The following is a 16,872-nucleotide window of genomic DNA, read 5'->3' as shown; positions in this document are numbered from 1 at the left end:
CCCAACTCCTGGGGGCTGCGGTCCCTTCGCCTCCCCTATAAGCTATTTGAGGGGGTCACTCCCCCCCCAAGTTGATGGGCATTGCCATTCTAATGGTGTGCATCATGTGATCAATTATGTGGGGCGGAGCTTACCTGCCTCCCCCCATATTGTATTCAAGTCGGCACCCCTGGCACCAAGCACCACCAGGAGCTCAAAGTGCAAGCAGAGTCTTATCCCGAATTTTAGCACTCTGCCCGACAGTGCTCAGCTCAGAGATAAGCCTCAGGCTGTTATTTGAGAGTAGAAGGCAATGTTTGCACATATTCCTACTCCAGGAGTGTGGTGGAGGAGGTTGGAAATGCCTTTACTCTTAAAGTGCAGGCAGCATTTCACTTACCTTCAATCTGTGCACAATGATACTCTAGTGCTGAAACCAGAGAAAAGACTTTGCTCGCTCCCGGGGAGTAAAAAGCTGGGGTTTTGTTGTTGTTGTTTTTACAGGGGTTGTTTGTTTTTTAATTACATGATCACGAAACAATACAGTCACCCTGACTGTACTCATTCATGCCTGATTGCACAATTCTATCAATTATAATACAAGAACAAGTACATATGTTAAGAACCATCCATGATCAAAAGTTTCCTGGCTGATGAGAAGGCTTTTTTGAAGTTGTTACAATATAATACATGCAAAAATAGAAAATTTAAAAACCAATCTCATCAGAGAGTCATTTCCATTTGTATGGTGAAATAAATAAGGCAGTAAAAAGCTGATTTTTATTCTGAAAGTTTAGGGAGAGGGATCTCTGGCTTTCTGAATGTGTATATGTATACTTGTCCGCCTGCCTCTTTCTCTCTCTATGTGTGTGCCTGTGGATTTTATTTATTTTCTATTTCTATTTATTTATTTGGATTTTTATTCTGCTTTTGGCCCCATCCACCCATGGAAGATTGGCCACATTCCAATTTACCCCTTGGGGCAAAATCGCTTCCCTGCTCCTGTCATATAGGGATTGATGAATGGATATGTTATTTTTTTCTGCGTCCCAAAGCACAGCGATCAAAACTATGGTTAGAGAGCAGTGGAGTAGTGGATTCATGATCACATCTGTGGTCCCAAATGCTCAGGTGGCCAGAATAGAAGTTTCCCCCTCTTCCGTTTGCTTCACTGGTAAACGGCTGTTGTAGCTGAGTGACCTAGACTGCCACCCTCTTGGCAGAATGTAGTTGCTTTGGATCTAGTAGATCATCGCCTCCTCTGCTCCACCCCAACCTCATTCCTTTAACATCTTGGACTTCATGCTTCCTACTGCTGGACATCTATACTCCTCCAAACAGCAAATATCAGAACTTAGGATTGCTCTTTCATTTATGATGCCACTGAACTGTATCCAACTCTGGATTTTTCTAAGTAGAGAAGGAATTAGAAATGTTTTTATTATATTTTTTTAAATGTCAGTTTTAAATTCAGACATTTACATTTTGATCATGAAAACTGAGTGCATGATCAAACCTACCCAAGCACTCAGATCAAAGTATCATGTTAGACTGGAATGCTTCATCCAGGGGTCTCTTCGGAAAACCATTAAAGTAAAACAAAAACAAAAACCGGAAGAGGACAAACAGGAAGAGGCACAGATGCAGAAAGCGAAAACAACAGATGGAGTGAGAACGAACGAACGAAAGAAAGAAAGAAAGAAAGAAAGAAAGGAAGGAAGGAAGGAAGGAAGAAAGAAAGAAAGAAAGAAAGAAAGAAAGAAAGAAAGAAAGAGAGATGGAAAATAAAGTTGGGAAATTGAGAAGGACGGGCTCAAGGGGCCAAGCAAAATAGAGGTTAATAAAAAAGACATTCACCAGACAAATTTATTGAAAGATGGAATGAAGTTCATTTATGAATCACCGGAATACCAGTTTTTGTAACAATATACATTATATATGTTATTTACTCTTTCAGAATTCCTTTTATTTCTCTCATACGCAAGTATCATACTTTCATTGATTGCCTGTTCTGTTCCTTCACCAATAAAAAATAAATGAAATGAAGAATAAGTGTGTCCTTTCTTATCAGCTGTGAGAGGAGCAGGAAGAGGAGATACAGGCAGCATGTGTGTCAGAGTGTGTGTGAGCAAACAAGGGGTGACAAGGTGAAACATTCACCTCTTGTGGTCATGGCAGACAGAAGTGGGTTAGGAGGAGCTGCTTCCCATAGTGCTCAGCCCTAGGAAGATACAGAGGTCACCTGGCTAAGGGGAGGAAAAGGCCTCAGAATGCAGAAAGCCAGAAGTTTGCACAACAGCTTCCTAAAGTGAAATGAAGAGGTGGGGGAAGAGATGTTGCCAAAAGAGAACTGGGACATGGCGATGCCCTCTAAGAAACATAGGATTTCTTCCTAAAGTGCACTAACGGCTGGCTGGTTGTAAGCCACTTTGTGTTGCTCTGAGCAAACACATTTAATCAATAAAATATATCTCAATAGAAGCAGCCACCACAGTCCAGTGTTAAATAGCAACAGTTTCAATAGTGAAGCATAAGACAATATAAAGATGAATATACAACATCACTAAAAAATATACAGCACGCATCAAAAACCCTATGAATACAAAGGTTCAGTTTTAAAACTTCGGACAATAAAGACCACAAAGATGGCACCAGGTGGGCCGTTCCAGGGAAGGCATTTCATAACTAGGCTGTCACCACCTATAAGACCCTGTATCCAGGAGCACTGGAAGAGAGCCTCTGATGATGATATTGGGGTCCAGGTAAGTAGACCTGGGAAGAGGTGATCCTTGAGGTAAGCTGTTCCTAGGCCATTTAAGGAGTAGACAATAAATCACTAGTGCAATATAGTGAAATTGTCCACAAACCCTTTATGAACCTTGATACCGCATGTCAATTTTTCTGTACTGTTTTCAAAGTCATCCCATGTATAACTCACTGCAGTTAATCTAACAGGAAGATCATGGATAATGGACACAAGACTACCTCCAGCCCTGTAAGGTTATAGTGTATCAGATTAAGCTGATAAAAATTCATTTCAATGAATGATTCATTTCAGCAAAAAAATGGTGAAATGGACAGTTCAGCAATTTGTTTTAGTGCTTGCCTTCAAGCAGCAGTTAGTTTCAGCAGTTAGCTTTGGTATTTGGATTAGCCAGTTTTCTAGAGTCAATAATCTGTTTTAGAAATTAAAGGTCATGGATGTACTCGAGTGGAGAACACTCCCTTGTGCAATGGGACTTCCTTTCCTCCCTTTGCATCCCCTGCAGAACCTCAAAAGGTGCTACAAAGGGTTGGGGAACCCTCCAGAGCAGATTTTTAGGGGTGGATGAGGAGCTGGCAGAGGAAGAAAAGAAACGAAAAGTCCCATTGCACAAACAGACATCAATTGCATAGACATTTCTTCCTTCAAAGCATTCACTAAAGCTGTTGCAGCTCTTGCTGTTGTTCCGTTGGAGTGCTTTTCATCCAGAGTAGGCACCATGTTTTTCAGGTCTGCTTCCTTGTCTCCTGTGTCCCTAAGTGCCTGTGTCCCTAAGTGCCTTCCATTCAAACAAAATTCAAACAAATGCTTGGCAGGGGGTTGGACTCGATGGCCCTTGTGGTCTCTTCCAACTCTATCATTCTATGATTCTATGATTCTATGAAAAGTGTTGTTGTTGTTGTTGTTGTTGTTGTTGCTGCTGCTGCTGCTGTTGTTTAGTCATTTAGTTGTGTCCAACTCTTCATGACCTCATGGACGAGAGCACACCAGGCACTCCTGTCTTCCACTGCCTCCTGCAGTTTGGTCAACTCATGTTACTAGCTTTGAGAACTCTGTCCAACCATCTCGTCCTCTGTCGTCCCCTTCTTCTTGTGCCCTAATCTTTCCCAACATCAGGGTCTTTTCCAGGGAGTCTTCTCTTCTCATGAGGTGGCCAAAGTATTGGAGCCTCAGCTTCAGGATCTGTCCTTCCAGTGAGCACTCAGGGCTGATTTCCTTCAGAATGGAGAGGTTTGATCTTCTTGCAGTCCATGGGACTCTCAAGAGTCTCTTCCAGCACCATAATTAAAAATCATCAATTCTTCGGCAATCAGACTTGTTTGTGGTCCAGCTCTCACTTCCATACATCACTACTGGGAAAACCATAGCTTTAACTATACGGACCTTTGTTGGCAAGGTGATGTCTCTAAGTCAGTGTTTCCCAACCTTTTTTGGGCAAAGGCACACTTGTTTCATGAAAAAAATCTCGAGGCACACCACCATTACAGCCCCGTGACGTCAGCGCGCAGCGTCACGCCGGGAGGGACATGAATTGCTAGCAAATTACATAATCACCTCCTTGAGGGCTGGCTCATCTTCTCCGAAGGCAGAACCCCATTAATTAACAGCACAGACTCACACCATAGCCAAGACGAGGGGGGAAAACCTCAGTCATGCACAGTCATGCACATGTGGGGGCTAAATGAGGACGAAGACCGGGCAGAGAGCAGGGTTCAAATCACCCCACCTGGCCAGGACAATCCCTGGGTGCTCCCTTGGGCCACTCGCCTGACCCACCTCGCAGGGCTGTTGTTGCGAGGGTAACACGGGGAGAACCACGCACGCCCCCGGGAGCTCCTTGGAGGAGAAAGCGGGCGATGAATGCAATGCACGAAATATATGAGAGGTGACCAGGTTTTGCAGGTGAGGGGCCCCCGCCAGCCTCCGCTTCCAACACCCGGCGCAACGACGCCGAAGTTTCCCCCCGGGCTCGGCTCGGGGAGCAGCGCTGCTCCCCCCGGCTCCCCTTCGCCCTCCCGGCTCTCTCTGTCACCCACTGGGGACCCCCCTCACCTGCCAAGTCCGGAGCGCCGGTGGAAGTTGCATGCATGCATGCAGGGCGCCGCGTTGCCATTGCATTGCACTGCACTCCATGCAACGCCTGCACGCATGCATTGCCTTGCACGCCCGCCAAGGGGTCTCCCCGCGGTCCGATGCGTCCCCTCCGGCGCGGATGCAGCATTGCAAAAATAAACCCCCCCCGACGCAGCCCTACCTGGGGGGCAGCCTCCGCCTCCGCCGCTCCGCCTCCGCGGGGATCCCCAGGCTCCATCCTGCTGCCCGATCTCCACGGGGGCGCAGGCAGGCTGCGCGGGGTCTGCGCGGAAGAGCCCCTGCCTGCCCGGCCGCCGCCGCTGCGTTCATTCCATGGCCGGGAGAAGAGCGCTTCAAACAAAACGCCAGGCCCGCCAGGCCACGCTGGGAAACGTAGTTCGCACACATCCCGCGCAGGCGCGGAGCCCAAGGGCGAGGGGACTACGGATCCCGGCAGCCCCCGCGCCAGGGACGGAGGGGGAGAGGCCGGGTGCAGGGATGGAGGGACGGGTGGGCGAGCGAGTGAGTGAGTGGCAGCCGCCAAGCCTTGGCCGAGAGCCAGGAAGGGCCTCCCCGGAGGAGGAGGAGGAGGAGGAGGGAGGCGCAGAGAGGGAACCCCAGGGGTCATCTAGTGACGGCGCCCCAATCGAAAATTTGACTTTTAAAAAAAATATCTTTCGAATTTTTTTATTTTTCCCGCGGCACACCAGGCAACATCTGTGGCACACTAGTGTGCCGCGGAACAGTGGTTGGGAAACACTGCTCTAAGTGTCCCTAAGTGCCTTCCATTCAAACAAAAGTTGTGGGCAGTATTGCTTTCATTCGCTGAAGTGGTGCTTGCTGATTTTCCAAACCTAAAGGCACCAAGTGTGGTATATCTTGGCCCATTTTTATGGCTCATAGGGATAGTCATTGCTGTATCTGGATAGGAAGCGCTTGCCGCATGCCACCATCTCCCCACTCCTCATAAACATTTTTAAAGACTTTGCAGCTCTACATTGGCCTTTCTTCCGCATGATTGTTTGTATCCTCCAACAGGTCTTTGCAGGTCTCTAACAGACCTCACAGTGTGGCTTCCTGTAAAATTCTGAAGGGTACTATGAAGCTGAGGGTGAACTTCGGCAGTTCTGGTATTCTGTGGATATATTTACACTACAAAGTTAGATCAAATTTCTACCAAGTGAACTGTCATGGCTTCACCTGAATGCTTTTTTGAACAACAGATTGATGAGGGAATTGTAACTCTCTCTTTGAGAAAGCTAAAATACACACACAGTGGAGCTACAGTTATCAAGGTACAGGACACCTTCTTTTCCCTCTCTCTGACACCCTCTTCTGTATGTGTCGCCCTCCCTCCCCATTTCCTTCATGCCTAGTGGTTTCCCATGAGAAGGAAACATCACTTTTGCTGGAAGTCTGAACTCCCTGCTTGAGGACTTGTGGCAATTAGGCTGAGGACCCGCATGTGGCAGAAGAGTGACAGTTTGCCAAACCCTGTTCTAAAGCAAATTGTATGGTCCTGGTCTTTGGTCTTGAAATGATGTCCTCACCCTTCCAATAGCTCTCCTCACTCCCCCTTGCAAATGGCTTCTGCTTGTGCAGGAACTTCCTAAAAGCCACTGGTAATGGGGGTGAGGAAAGCACAGGACCAGGAGGACTTCATAGTCCTCTCCGCCTGCTCTGCTCCATGATGGATCAGTGGAGCATGGGAGGTGTTGCTCAGGACAGAGAGTTCCTACATTTCATTGTCCTGAACCCTTTAAATTCCCTGCTCACATCCATGTTTCCTTACTCAGTTTATGGACTCTCTCCTTCTGCCCGTGGAGTAATTGGCAGCTGTGAGACGGTAAGCAGAACTCCAAGTGAGGGCAAAGAAAGGCAAGGGTTGCAATGTAGCCAGAATGATGTAGGCCTGGTCAACTGTCAGACTTGAGTGAAGTAGAGCTGGGTGGGGGGGATTCAGCCAAAGTATTCTTGCACGAGAGCCAGTGTGGTGTAGTGGTTAAGAGCGGTAGTCACGTAATCTGGGTAACCGGGTTCGCGTCTCCGCTCCTCCACATGCAGCTGCTGGGTGACCTTGGGCCAGTCACACTTCTGTGAAGTCTCTCAGCCCCACTCACCTCACAGAGTGTTTGTTGTGGGGGAGGAAGGGAAAGGAGAATGTTTGCCGCTTTGAGACTCCTGAAGGGGAGTGAAAGGCGGGATATCAAATCCAAACTCTTCCTCTTCTTCTTCTTCTTCTTCTCTTGGTATTAGGCCCTTTTTGTGAAAATGTACCTCACTTTTTGCAAAACTTTTCAGGGTATTTAAATATGCATTTCTTTTGAGGGGTTGCAAGTCTATAAAACAGAAATGGAGGTAGTTTGCATAGGAGAGACATTTTAGCATGGGCAAAGGGTGGGTAAGAAATGCACATTTTAGTCCCCCCCCCAATAATATTTTTATTAGTTTTCATTTACAATCCAATAATAGCCTCATTATAACAATACCAGTTTATAATACAATTATTGATATCAATAATTTAAATATCGAATTACAGTGGACTCTTGGGTTGTGAATGTGATCTGTGTGGGAGGCATGTTCGCAACCCGCAGCATCCGCAACCCGCACGCGCGGGTTGCGATTAGGTGCTTCTGAGCACGTGCAAAGCACAATCTAGTGTTTCTGGTACTTCCGGGTTTTGGCGTGTCTGTATCCCGAAATCACGCAACCTGAAGCATCTGTAACCCGAGGTATGATTGTAATTTAGTTAAAGTGGCCCCACACATTGTAATGGGTATGAGTTACTCGTGCGTAAACTGGTGCCTCTCTAGGCTAATTTTCCTTGTTAAACCTTTCTGACTGCACAGCCCTTGCTCATCGTGGCTGCCTCAATCGCTGGCAGAATCCGTCAGTGGGCGTTTCTTGAACCTCTTCCAACATAAAAGTTGTTTGATACCCAGTCTCCTCCTCCTCTCACTGTGTGGGAGCCTTCTGCACAGGGAGGACGTGGGCAGCGGAGGACCTGGGCTCTCCTCACTGATGTCCAGTGAAGAGTCCTGGAGCCCTATCTCCGATTCCCCCATATGCCCCCCTTTCTCCCTGGTGTTGCGCTGATTAGCTTCCCCCTTTACTGAGCTGTTTCCCCCCTGCTGCTGGGTCCTTCGCCAGCTTCATCTGGGAGCCTCCCCTTCGCCTCTCGCTCTGATGTCAGTTCCCTGACACACGTGCTAGAATTGATGGCTTGCTTGATTGTTTGCTTTATTTCTCCATTCCAAAATCATATTAATTTTCATTGCATAATAACAATAATCCCTTATAGAACAACTGCAATATTAATAATTTCTATTTGTGTTGACACATTAAATGATTTATAAATTTAAAAGTGAAAAACTTAAACTATATCTTTGTTCTCCCTGTGTGTGGCAATTATTCTGTCCGTGGTTTTTCTTCCTGTCCTTGTAAGATATTATGTCTTTCTTTCCCCCGGTTGTTGCTGTTATCCATCATGCCTTGAGCAGAACTGATATCTCATTGTTGTTCTTGAAATTTCTCTGTTGCTCTGTCCCATGCTTCATTGTTTTGCAACTTTAACAACAGCTGCAAAAGTCACTCTGTCCCAATAAATAACCCATCTTTACCATTTTTCCTCTCAGCCTGGGTAGAAGCGTGGTCTGTTGAACTGCAGATGACTCAGTAATGAACCTTATCAGTTCCTTGGCAAGTTCACAGACTCCTTTCATCCTCCCTTCCAACTGAAGATATATGAGCAATTACACTTCCAATTAAATTAAACTCCAAGTCCTTCAGTTATTCAGTTTACTTTGTAAATAATAAAGGATGGGGAAGAGTTAGCTCTATATGTTTCCATCGTAAACCTTTTGCAAAATAGAGCTTCCCTCCCTTTCTCCTCCCCCCCCAGTTCCATCTAATGTTATATTCCATATCTATAATCCAATTTCTTCCATCCTCGCTTGAACAAATATAATTTGAACTAACACTCAGAGGAGGGTTGATGAATCATAAATGTAGAGAAGAAAACTTTAAATAAAGAAGCAGGAGGCTCCCCTCCCCCCACACCATCTTTTGCACCAGATGAAGTCTTCTCTCAAGTTTTAACCTTAAAGTTGTTGCAGTTGGTTTTGTTCTACAGTTTGTGATCTCATCTCTTCTAGCGTGCGCCTGTAACTTTAGTCCAATTAAGCTCTAATTAACATGAGAACCTCTGCTTCTTAATGGACGCATTGGAGGGTTTTCAGCAGGCAAAGTGCTTTTGCACTCAGCACCTCCCTGCTATGCCGGAGCGAGAGCCAGGTACTGAGTCGAACTGCGAGTGAAGCCTATTCCCCTCTGTCCCTAGGAGGAATTTGCAAGGATAATGACCCTCAACCATCTTTGTTTTTCCTTTGCCAACAGTCTCCCACTGCCATGGGGTCTGCTTCCAGAAAGGCAGAAGGGAACTGGAAGCTGCACATATTAGTTAGTTAGCTTACATCAGCCAATTCCTGCCATCCTGCCTTGCCTTTCTGTTTGAGGAATTGATATAGCCCCAATGTCCAGCAACTCTGAGTTGTCTTTTGAAGTGTAGTCAGAAAAGTCATTAATTGGTTTTACTCAACAACCAGAATTAATCACACTTCCCTCCGGGGGGGGGGGGAGACAGGGACACAAGATTCAGGAACCTTTTGAGCAGAGGAGAGAGAACCACACTTTCTGAGGAATAAATTCTCAAGGCTGTTATTCTTCCATTCAGTTTTTGCAGCTTGATCTGGTGCAGTCCACCTGCCATGGATCTCTCTACCAGTGCTGTGGTCTTCTTGTTCCTCACCTACCACCTCTGACATTATGTCTTCACCCTTCTGACAGCCCTCCCCAGTGTCACAGGCAAATGGGTTCTGGTTGTGGAGGCATTTCCTAAAGGCACTGGTAATGGGGGTGGGGGCAGGACAAAGAAGATTTCATAGCCTTCCCAATGCTCTGCTTTGTGATGGCTCAGAGGAGGTGTTGCTCAGGACAGAGAGTTCCTACACTTCATTGTCCTGCCCCCTATAAATCCCCTGCTCACATTCATATTTCCTCACTTGGCTTAAGGACGCTTTCATTCTGCCTGGCAGCTGAGAGACAGTAAGAAGAACTACATTGCTCTGCTCTAAGAAGTTTGGTAAGGGAAGACAAGGCTTGCAACATGGTCAGAATTACAGAGGCCTGATCGGTAGCCAGTAACCAGTGGGGATCCAGTCAAGCATTCTTGTTAGTGGTCTTAGGCCCTACTTTTTGTGAAAAGTGTACCCTGCTTTTCACAAAAGATTTCAGGGTATTTAACAATGCATTCCTTTGGAAGTGTTGCAAATCTATGGCAGCATCCCCCGACCTTGTGATCTCTAGATGTTCTGGACTACAATTCCTATCAGCTGGAACCAGCACCGTGTTTTGCTGGCTGGGGATGATGGGAGTTTCAGTCCGGAGCATATGGAATTTACCAGGGTGAGGAAGGTTGGCCTAAGGGGCGCTGCAAGGCTATGCCCTTTCCATGTAAAAAATTGTAGATCAGTGTTGCAGGAGGTCCTAGGTATATCCCCCAGCATCTCCTAGTAGGGCTGGGAAGTCCCCTGTCTGAAACTTTGGAGAGTAGCTCTAGTGTAGACAGACAGAACTAAGCTAGATAACCAATAGCCTGGCTTTGAATAAGGTAATTTCCTGTGTTCCTAGAGCGAAACCCCTGCTAAAGTGTGTATCTCTGATGTTGGGGGCACTTAGTCCAAGCTGAAGTAATCACACTTCTCTCCAGGGGAAACACAAGATCCAGGAAGATTTTGAGCAGAGGAGAGAGAACCACGCTTTCTGCGGAATAAATTCTCAAGGCTGTTATTTTTCCATTCAGTTTTTGCAGCTCGATCTGTTGTAGTCCACCTGCCATGGATCTCTCTACCAGTGCTGTGGTCTTCTTGTTCCTCACCTACCACCTCTGTGAGGCAGGAGATCGAAACTATAATTCAATCCTCATTGTGCCCAATGGCGGGGAGTGGGGAGAATGGGGAAAAATTGAATCCTGTCCCAAAGGACATGCATACGGATTCTCACTGAAGGTAAAGGCTTATCTATATCTTCTTTTTGATACGCTGATCCCAAGGAATAGTCACAATAATGTAATATATATATTTTTAAGTTGCTTCCCATCTTTCTTTCTGAACCCATTACCTGTATATTGCTGCCTGCTAGGTGCTTTGAAGTGTTGACTGCCATGCTTAAAGATTTAATAGCTCTAAAAAGTCTCCATGCCACTTTGTGAATCCATACTGGAGAGGCTTAGAGTGAATTGTATTTTACATAAAAGAAAACTGGATGGACTGGAGGAAAAAGGGACAAGGATACAGAAAAGTTTGGAGTGCAATGAGCTGGCAATATTGTGGTCAGTTTTATCTTCCTGAAAAGTGAGCACCCAACTGGAAAATACAGACTAAACTGTAAATGTGGAACCAACCCAGGTCAGTTCTGGTGCTTTCTAGTAGGGTTGCCATAAATCCAGATTTCGCTGACATGTCCAGGATTTCAACAACTTTCCTCAAAAAAGCTCAACAACTTTTTGTGTTTGGATTCTTACTTCTTGAAATAATATGGCAACCCTAACTTCACAAACTGGAGGAAACCCGCTGCAGCATATGCAGACATAAGAGAACGATTGAGGATGCCTTAGGGCAGCCATTAGCAAGATCATTTTTTTCCTTTTAAGTTTGCTTACTTGGGGCCCATTGGACTGGTTGCACCAAAAAGCTCCTGTCTTTTGATGCAGCTCAGAATGTAAATCTCAATCTAGAACCAGTAATACTTGTTCACTATTAGGGACATGTAATTATGAACAGATAACTGCTTATTCATGTTGCAAGCTAGTACTTTGGAAAGTTCAGACTAGTTTGATTAACTACAATAACACCCCCCCCCCTTGTAACATACACAATATCTTTTTTCCGTTTTGTTTTCTGCATGGGTACTATTTCTTGTTTCTTCCTTTTTGTGCCTGATCTTACTCTGTGCACTTGTAATTTTGTTCTTTTTATTTTTCAAGAAAGAATATAAAACAGAGTCCTAGCTTGCAAAAACAGCTTCATTGCAGTCTCTTTCTCTCATTTGCACCAGACAGAGAGAGAACGAGGATTGACTGGTGATGATACTTCCCTCAATGGCATCCGTCTCCATTGCAGTAGTGGTGGAGTTGTACAATCCACTGTCGGACCGTAAGCATCTTCTTGATTTTTCTCTTTGTTGCTTGGAAAGTGATGCTGTGGGGGGGCTGGCTGAAATCTATTATGTTTCAGCACCAGAGCAGGATAATGTCAGGGTCTATCAGCCTCATTCTTAGCTCTCAGACTCTAAGGATACCAGCTCTAGGCTGCCTTCCAAATTTCAGAGGAACCCAAGCCCCACATAACAAAGAGAAAAGAGGCTGCAACGACAGAGTACAAAGGTAAGGAAAAGCATGAAGCAGTAGCAGCAGCAGCAGCAGCACACAGCAGCAAGAGCAGCAATGCTACATGGCACCGATTCACCCTTACCTTAAAAAACAGTCCCATTCTTAACAGAAGATTTGGGTTCAAAACCCCTTTAAAGATTCTATAGCTCCATCTTCCAGGGGCAGATTGGGAGAGTGTGGTGTGGGTGGACCCCGGGTGGCACAGGGCAGATCCACCTACTCCAGGGGGTTACAACACACAGCCCTACTTAGAAGTTGAGGTTTGGTAGACACACTATACCTGATGAGGTCTACAAAAGACGCCTTTTAAAAATCCAACGAGGCAACTGCCCTCTTGACTTTCGTGGTGGAAAGCAAATCATTCCAATTTGGGTTGTATTTCCAGAGAGGCAGACATTACCATATTGTCTTCTTTTTTTGCAGGTGGGGAGAGTGGACAGAGGTTAAGGAATGCCCCAGGGGCTACCTGGTTGCCTTCGCTCTGAATGTTGAATCCCCAAAAGGGCCAGCTGATGATACAGCAGCCAACAACATCCGGTTTAGCTGTGGAGATGGTCTTATACTGGAGGGCGAGTCCCCCACCTTTGGTACTTATGGCCAGTGGAGCAAGCGCTGCACCGCTGGTGCCATCTGTGGGATCCAAACAAAGGTGGAGGCTCCAGCTCGAGGTGATAGCACAGCACTTAATGATGTCAGGTTCTTCTGCTGTGACTGAATCACCTGGGCTTCATCCTGCCTGTGTTCTAATGGTTTGTTGGCATGAAACTTAACTAACAATAAATCTTAACCAGAGAGTTGTGTGTACCTTTTGGTGCTTTGTCCCTTCCTGATCGCAGTTCCTTAAGACTGCATGAATTGGTTTTGAATGGAAGTGTTGGGATACTGCCAGGGAGACGAAGCCATCAGGCAGGCCTCCATGTCATCTCTGGACGATGCCCCCGTCTCCCGTAGAACAGCACCATTCAATTGGCGACACGAGCCTCAGACACATTCCAAGACTAGTGCACACCCTTTCTGCAAAGTTTCCACAACTGAAGATTCAGCCAGGAGAGCATATTTACAGCTTTATTCAACGTAGATCAGAACAAAGAAAAAACATGACTGCTTGCATTCGTGTCCAGGAAAACAGCCGGAACAAAAGCTATTTAAGGTGGAACGGAACTGTATCCTAACAGGGAGGCCAATGCAATGTTAAAGAGGGTACCATCCTAGAGCCGTAGTGTGATATTTTTAGCCCATTGATCTTGCCAGGCCCACCAGCCTCTCAGTTTGTCCCATGAGGTTGCTTTGAACAAATTGCACCCACTTGCCAATCACCAGCCATCTCAGGCACAGAGATCTCTTATGTCTGATCTAAGCACCATGCGGTAAGATTTGAGGATTTGAAGGAATCTGAGCACCAAGCATAGCAGTCAGCTCCTAGGAACCAAGGTCCCTTCGCCTCCCCCATAAGCTATTTAAGGGGGACACTCCTCCCCCCAAGTTGATGGGCACTGCCATTCTAATGGTGTGCATCATGTGATCAAATATGTGGGGTGGAGCTTACCTGCTTCCCTCCATATGGTTGGTACCCCTGTCACTAAGCACCACCAAGAGCTCAAAGTGCAAGTAGAGTCTTATCCCGAATTTTAGCACTCTGCCCAACAGTGCTCAGCTCAGAAATAAGCCTCAGGCTGTTATTTGAGGGTAGAAGGCAACATTTGCACATATTCCTACTCCAGGAGTGTGGTGGAAGAGGATGCAAATGCCTTTACTCTTAAAAAGTGCAAGCAGCATTTCACTTACCTTCAATCTATGCACAATGCTGAAACCAGAGAAAAGACTCTGCTTGCTCTTGGAAAGTAAAAACTGGGGTTTTTTGTTTTTTATTTTTATGACAAGGGATGTTTGTTTTTTAATTAAAAGATCATGAAACACTACAGTCACCCTGACTGTACTCATTCAAGCCTGATTGCACAATTCTATAAATTATAATACAAGAACAAATACATATGTTAAGAACCATCCATGATCAAAAGTTCTCTGGCTGACTAGAAGGCTTTTTGAAGTTGTTACAATATAACACAGGTAAAAATAGAAAGTTTAAAAACCAATCTCATCAGAGAGTCATTTCCATTTGTATGGTGAAACAAATAAGGCAGTAAAAAGCTGTTTTTTATTCTTAAAGGTTAGGGAAAGGGATCTCTGGCTTTCTGAATGTGTGTATGTATACTTGTCTGCCTGCCTCTTTCTTTCTCTATGTGTGTGCCTGTGGATTTTATTTATTTTCTATTTCTATTTATTTATTTGGATTTTTATTCTGCTTTTGACCCCATCCACCCATGGAAGATTGGCCACATTCCAATCTACACCTTGGGGCAAAATTGCTTCCCTGCTCCTCTCATATACGGGTTGACGAATGGATATGTTATTTTCTTCTGAGTCCCGAAGCACAGCAATCAAAACCATGGTTAGAGAGCAGTAGAGTAGTAATGGTAAAAGGTAAATGACCCCTGGATGGTTAAGTCCAGTCAAAGGCGACTCTGGGGTTGCGACGCTCATCTTGCTTTTAGGCTGAGGGAGCCACTGTTTGTCCACAGACAGCTTTCCGGGTCATGTGGCGAGCATGACTCAACCACTTCTGGCGCAATGGAATACCATGACGGGAACCAGAGCCTGCGGAAACACTGCTTAACTTCCTGCCACAGCGGTACCTGTTTATCTACTTGCACTGGTGTGCTTTCAAACTGCTAGGTTGGCAGGAGCTGGAACAGAGCAACGGGAGCTCACTCCATTGCAGGAATTCAAATTCAAATAGTGGATCCATGATCACATCTGTGGTCCCAAATGCTCAGGTGGCCAGAATAGAAGTTTCCCCCTCTTCCGTAAACAGCTGTTGTAGCTGAGTGACCCAGACTGCCACCCTCTTGGCAGAATGTAGTAGCTTTGGATCTAGTAGATCATCGCCTGCTCTGCTCCACCCCAACCCCATTCCTGTAACATCTTGGACTTCCTGCTTCCTACTACCAGACACCTTTACTCCTCCAAACAGCAAATATCAGGAGTTAGCATTGCTCTTTCATTTATGATGCCACTGAACTGGATCCATCTCTGGATTTTTCTAAGTAGAGAAGGAAATTTAAAATGTTGTGCGTTTTTTAAATGTCAGTTTTAAATTCAGACAGTTGCATTTTGATCATGAAAACTGAGTGCATGATCAAACCTACCCACAGACCCAAGCACTCAGATCAAAGCATCATGTTAGACTGGAATGCTTCATCCAGGTCTCATGGGGAAACCATGAAAATATTTCTTTAAAAAACTGAAAGAGGACAAGCAGGAAGAGATACAGATGCAGAAAGGGAAGACAACAGAGGGAGGGAGAAGAAAGAAAGAAAGAAAGAAAGAAAGAAAGAAAGAAAGAAAGAAAGAGAGAGAGAGAGAGAGAGAAAGAAAGAAAGAAAGAAAGAAAGAAAGAAAGAAAGAAAGAAAGAAAAAAAAGCAAGGAGCCAAGCAAAATCTTGCTGTCTTGAAGAAAATGATGAAAATGAGATGATCTGCTTTATCTAGCTGTGGAGTGAGACTCCTGTTCCACGCATAAAAATATAAGTGAAGGCTGAGTCCTTTGTGAAGACTAGGGTTTGCCTTCCGAGAAAATTGTTTTTATGAGGAATCCATGACTTGCAGGCCAGATGTGGCCCACAGCCAGATTTCCTCTGACTCTCCCAGCCCATGAACTGTTTAGCACGGGAGCTGTTAAGAGGGAAAAGGGCGTAGATGCTTTGCAAAGCATGCAATTGCATTTCCTTCCTCTGCAAGCAGTTTTGATACAAGTCAGAACAGAAGGGGAAATGCCTTAGCCAAGAGATAGACTTGTGTGCCTTGCAAATATGCACAAGGACAAGGACCTGGAATGAGAGTCAGCAGCCTGTCCTGTGATTTGCCACAACTCCCATGGATAGAGAGAGAAAACAAACTGCTGTAGCAACTGGGGACCATGGGGGGGGGGGCAAAGGGCTATGGAAATAAAACAGTATTACTAATTTTCTATTACTTTTTAAGAAGCCTAACTTGGTGGGTGGTGCTGGGACGTGGGTGGCGCTGTGGGTTAAACCACAGAGCCTAGGACTTGCCGATCAGGAGGTCGGCGGTTCGAATCCCCGCAACAGGGTGAGCTCCCGTTGCTTGGTCCCTGCAGTTTGAAAGCACATCAAAGTGCAAGTAGATAAATAAGTGGGAAGGTAAACTGACTTTGGATGTTTCCAAGACACTCTTATGGTTTGCCTTGGTAGAGAAGACCATGTTCATGATTCAGAGGCTGTGATCTGAGCACAGCTCAAGAAGTCTTTGTCTGTTCTGCAAATACCACAGTAGCCTATGCAGTTGTCCCACTTGTGATGACCATTCCCAGCTCTGGCACTGAAATCTCCCAGCAGGAATAGGTGGGACCCTTTGGACAGCTTGGTCCAGTTCCTTTTTTTTTTTAAAATGATATTTATTAAACATTTTAAAATTACAGAAAAAACAAAAAGACAAAGAAGAAAAAAAACAAGGGAAAAACAAACAGCAATCAAACAATACAAATCGATAAAAATCAAAAGCAAAAAGCAAAACCAAAACACATAACACA

This window comes from Podarcis vaucheri (assembly GCF_965113315.1).
Source record: "Podarcis vaucheri genome assembly, chromosome: 4".
Lineage (NCBI taxonomy): Eukaryota > Metazoa > Chordata > Lepidosauria > Squamata > Lacertidae > Podarcis > Podarcis vaucheri.
Note: the sequence above shows the minus strand (reverse complement) of the source record.